The sequence below is a fragment of the Ceratotherium simum genome, chromosome 34, assembly GCF_057802395.1.
Source record: "Ceratotherium simum simum isolate JZ-2026a chromosome 34, ASM5780239v1, whole genome shotgun sequence".
Taxonomy (NCBI): Eukaryota; Metazoa; Chordata; class Mammalia; order Perissodactyla; family Rhinocerotidae; genus Ceratotherium; species Ceratotherium simum.
The window spans coordinates 24848985-24854984 of record NC_141933.1 but is presented as its reverse complement, the minus strand read 5'-3'; positions in this window follow the sequence as shown (position 1 = coordinate 24854984).

The following is a 6000-nucleotide window of genomic DNA, read 5'->3' as shown; positions in this document are numbered from 1 at the left end:
ACTTCTTGTTAGGACAGAGTGGAGACTTTTAAGCTCCTTACATGCAGAACCAGAAACCAGAAGTCTTTCCAATAATGCACTCTTAATAAAAAATAAAAACTGGCTTATTGGCGGAAACCACATGGGGAAGGCATCTATTTTGGGCAACTTGTGGTGATTCTCTACCCCTCTGTGTATCCTCACCTTTTCAATAAGAGCTTGAAGCTCCTCTCATAAAAAATTTGATTGTATTTCTTTATCTCTTAAAGCTGGGTTGGGCCTGTGGCTTTCTTTAGCCAATAAGATATGACACAGTGAAGATGTGGCAGTTCTGAGAGTACGCCTCAAGAGGCCTTGCACTGTTTCACTTTCTGTCTTATGACTCTGCCTAAGCTAGCCTGCTGGAAAATGATGAAAACATGGAGTACAGGAAAGTTAACTCTGCCAAACCATTGTATATCAGCCATTTCCTCTGCTAAGGGTCTTCTCAGAAGGACAAGAGCAGGAGAAATTATGCACCTATAGATAATAATACCAGGGAATGATGGCTATAGGAGTGAAGGCACTGGAAAAAGAGAGGTGAGAGGGAGAGTGCTGGTGCACCAGTGACTGAATTTCTGCCCTATTCAGACCCCGTTCTAACATATGGAGGTGAAACCTCATCTAACTCAGGAAAAGACTATTTTAAAGATATACTCTTTTGCCATACTTTTGGAATAAATTTATTTGATGTTTTGTATTGCTAAATTATTATTCTGACATTGTGATATTTTTGGAAGATGTCTGATTAAAGACCAGTAAATGTGTTTTTAAATATTGGGAATAATCACTACATATGTTACACTATATTTTGCTTTGACCATATGTTAAGGACACCTGCGACTTCTACTGATTCAGCATTCATCCTGTTTTCTGTTCCCTGTACTTCCAGGGGGGAATTCATTCTCTACTGTTGGAGTACAGATGAACCCCAGAAGAGTGAGCATAAACCCAGGCTTGGCCAATACGAATATTTCACACCAGGAGTAGATATATTATCCAACTTATACAACCAAGTCCCATATAAAAGTTCTCTGCAGTATTTGCTGAGAAATAGTGCCTTTTTCTGCTGGTTTATTAACCTGCTAAGATGTGAGTCTGAGGCATCTGGAGCCATCTTACCTATTATTTGTGACAGAGCTTGTATAAGAGATGGAGAGAAAGAGAGGGCCCTGATAGTATCATTTAAGTCCCTGGATCCTGTCCTGGCTGAAGCTTATGTGCCAGTGGACTTTCTAGGTATGCGAGCCAATAAATCCCCTTTAATGCCTAAATGCAGTTTCAATTGTGTTTCCACCTCTACGACAAATGATTTTCAACAAATATATCATGGCCTTAGGATATTGGTAACCACCTCATCCATCCTGCACACATTAACCTGCTTGATCAAGAATAGACTCTATCATTCCCTGAAGTTACAAACTCAAGATGCATCTCAAGAAAAAACAGTCCCAGCCAAGCCTCTGAAATGGTTACCCAGGAAAGTATGAGAGCCTACATTTGCAGGAAATGTCTCAGAAAAAAAGCAGAAACAAACACAAAATGAGTAAGAAAGATACAGGAAAAACAATATCTGACAACATTGCCACACAGGGAAAGAAATAATTAATTCAAGCAAGAAGGAGAAATTGAGCTCAATTTGTGCTGTATATGTGTTCACGGGAAACAATGAAAGTTTTTTGAGAGCTAGTTATTCAGGATCCTACAAAGCCTGACAATTCCAAGGAAATGAGAAAAAAGGAGGAAGGAGAGTAGAATCTGCTCCCTGTAAAACAATGCTAGATGCAATTTTTCCCTGTTCACCCTCAGCATTTCTCTTAATGGATGGCACTGTGTGCCTTTCCAGTTATTATCAGGCTCAGGTCTTCATTGTCTGCAGGGGCTGTGTCCAGGGTCTGTTCCTGCTGTTTTAATCATTATTACATAAGGAAAGAAGCAAGAATCCCAGCAAGTGCCTTACTAGTCTGTTTCCTAAAACCCTCACTGAGGCAATTTATGCCAATCGCCTCCCTTCAATCATGTCCTGTGGCTTTGGTACAAGACCAGCAGCGGGGAGTCAACAAAGTCTCTCTTGGTCACTGACTCAGCAGCAGAGGACATTTAATCTGAGGCACTTGCTTCTTTGGGGGAAGGAGAGCTACACCATGTTACAGACACAGCCCCCTTATTATATAAGTTTCTGGATAATGCAGCTATTTCCATAACCTGGCAGGTGGCTTAGAGAATCAGTCCTCTCAAGAAAGGCCCTAGAATGGAAAAGTGTCCAAGCAGTAATCAATTCTTAAAAAGGAAGTACCTAGTTAGTCACTGTTTATATGAAAATAAGGAGAAAGTAATCCTTAAAAAAATCTAACAATCACATTGTGCTTTAGTATTTAAAAAGGACCTTCAGGGATATTAAATTTGAAAACAGCTCTGAGAGGTAAATAAGAAGAAAGATATTGTATCCATTTTATGGGTATAGAAACTGAAATATAGAGAGGCGTACTTTACTTATCAAGCCACATAGCAACTAAGTAACAGAGCCAAGAGCAAGTGAACATCTCCACAAGGTACTGATGATTCATTTATTTAATAAACCACAACTGACCACCTATTAAGTTCTTGCTATTGCTTAGGTCCTGGAGACACAAGCTTATATCTAAAATTACTTTGCTTACACTAACCTCTATTCTGATGTAATTTCTTGAGTGGAAGAGGAAAGGATAGCATTAAAATCAACATGTTGAGAATTGCTTAAGACAGTATGTTGTAATACATCATGGGTAACAGAATGAAAGAATACTGGAAGCGATGGATACAGAAGCAAGGACTCTACAGGGAACAGCGGAAATCCTAAGGGACGAATGGGTGATTCTACCTGGTAGAAGTTGCAGAATTAAAAGTAAAAAAGCCTTCCCAGCATACATGGGATACAGGAGCCAGGCCTTGAAATCTGAGTAAAGTGGGGTATGCAAGTGAATGATAGACCCTCATGGCACGAGGAAGAGTGTGAGGAGAGGCATGGAGGTCATATACGAAGTCATCAGACATTCATGGAGGATCTTCAAGGACACATGATGAATTAAAGACAAGTAATTCTTTTCAAGGACGTGTTAGTACTTTTCCTTAATACTGTGATGCTGCCCCTAAACTTCAGAGGATTTTTCTTTTGTCCTTAAACATCAATTCCCCCCATACTTGTGCCAGTAATTGAGATTTTTCTCTGGCCAAAAGAATATGAAAACTCCAACCAAGAAGTCCTACCTAACTCCTAAACTACTACTTAAAAACAAATATAAAAGTATCTCAATAATTCCAGAGAAATGGAGAAAAAAAATAAATAGCCCTGAAGAGGGTATATTTGTGCATAAATATAAATATTATTTTCTTTTTCTAGAAAACTACCAGGAAACCAAAATCAAGATAAACCCTTCCCTTGACTGTAAATATTACAAAGATCATAATATACATATTGATTTTGAAGACAGATTTGTCTGAATTAGCTCTTAATTACACTATGTAGAGGCAGGAGGATCTGATATCACTCTGGTCAATTTATAAAGTGTCCTATCATCACGCTTCATATACTCTCTCAGACTAACCCAAGATCATAGCTTTTTAAACCGTATATTTTATAGTATTCATGAAGTTTTATTATTCTTTCAAGAAATACGTCTTGAGAACATTTTATATATAAGTTATGAATTGAGGCACTGTCGTGGTACAATTTCATGCACCAAAAATGCATTCAGTACTTCCAACTCACCTTTTGGGTAATAAGACAGGGTACAAATAAATACATTCATTTAGTCACTACCATATATTATTTGCTTCTGCAAGAATCCACTTTGGCTAGAGACATGCCCTGGATTAATCAAACACCTTTGACTAGCTCTTAGTGACAGCAGATTAAATATTAACTACTCTTTTTGTTGTTAGTAATGTTCTTCCAGCAAGTTAGATATTATACATGGTTTCTTGTGTCAGTGTAGTAATGTTTTACATCTACAGTTCTCAAACTTTTGGCCTCAGGACCCTTTGTATTCTTAAAAATTATTGAGGACCCCCAAAAGCTTTCATTTGTGTGAACTATATCTATCTATCTTTACTCTATTAAAAAGTAAAGCTGGGAAATTTAAAAAATTTTTATTTATAAATTCACTTAATATAATAACAAACAGTATATGTCAATATAAATAATATATATGAAAAATAACTATATTTTCCAAAACAGAAAAGTAATTATTAAGAAAAGTGGCCTTTTTCTTTAGTTTTGAGTATCTCTTTATTGACTAGATTAATAGCAGCCAATTAGATTCCCTTATCTGCTTCTTCATTCAGTCTGTTGCAATAATACATATCATATTGCCTCTGGAAAACTCCCCTGTACACTTGTGAGAGAATGAGAGTGAAAAGGCAAATCATGTCTCAGTATTATCATGAAAATCTTTTTGATCTTGTGGTTCCCTCCAACACAAAAAAATGTGTGGGGACTCCAGGGGTTCCTGGACCACACTTTGAGAACCACTAGTGTAGGGGCTAAGCCTAGAAAGATAAGGACAGTTTCTAGTTGCATTATAAGAGTCACAGTCTACATGAGGTTCCTGTTACCTAAGTTCCTGTTGATTGAGTCATGATGATGGCAGCAGCCACAGCACACCAATTTACGCAACTGAAGTACAAAAGACAGCAAACAGCTTGCCAGCTTTGATGGAAAAATAGAGAGAGACCCATTCCTCATCCAAACTACCAAAATCCATCACCCTAGGTAACCAGCTGCTCTACCTGTATATGCTCTTGCCTCCTCTCAATCCATGTGACCACATAGCTACCAAAACATTCTTTTCTTTTAAACAAATCTGATCGTAATACCTTTTATTCTTAAAATCCTTCAGTAGATGACCTTAATTCTTAATAAGCCTTCCAAGCCTGGGCATAACTGGCCCCTACTTAGCTCTCTAGCTTTACCTTGCTTTCTTGGTTCCAACAGCATTGCCTTATTTTAATTCTTTGGATGTAAGCTCCTTCTCATCGTGAGGCTTTAGCAAATTCTCTTCCTTCTATCCTGAATGCCCTTCCTTCTCCTCATATCTGAAATACCTACTTCTCCTTCAAATCTTGACTTACTTGCCATTTCTTAGGGGACAGTTTCCTGACCCCTCCCCCATAAGCAAGTCAAATCTCTCAACTTCCCTAACATATTCTTCCCCTCCAAATTATTTAGTACAGTTGTAGTTTTTTAATTTATTTCTCTGATTCAATGATTAACGTCTGTCTGCACCACTAGAATATAAGTTTCATGAAGGTAGGAACCTTGTTATTTCTGTTTGTTTTTGCTGACCATTATATTCTTTTGCGCGTGTGTGTGTATGTGTGTGTGTGTGTGTGTGTGTGTGTGTGTGAAGAAGATTGGCTCTGAGCTAACATTTGTTGCCAATCCTCCTCTTTTTGCTAAGGCAGATTGGCTCTGAGCTGACATCTGCCCCATCTTCCTCTATTTTGTATATGGCACACCACCACACATGGCTTGATGAGTGGTGCATTGGTCCATGCCTGAGATTCGAAACTGTGAACTCCAGGCCACCGAAGCACAGCATGCTAACTTAACTGCTATGCCACCGGGCCAGCCTCTGACCATTATATTCTTAATGCCCAACAGCAATGTCTGGCAATGAACAAATACTAGGTAAGTGGTGAATGAATAAACAAATGAATGTATATGGTGCAGCATCAAGGGCATGTGGTTTGGAGCTGGACAGATCTGAGTTTGGGTCCTTTCTCTGCCACTAATTAGCTAAGTTTCCTTGGACAACTCACTTTTCTTCTCTCAGTCTCAATTTCTTCGCCCATAAACAGTAAGTAACAATAACTAATCTAGTTACACAACAAATAGTAATTTAATATCTTTGTATTCCTACTACTGTGTTTAGAGCTGGGGATTCAGTGGTTAAAAGTTAAAAATAACTCATACACTCATTGAACTTATGTTCTCACTGGGGA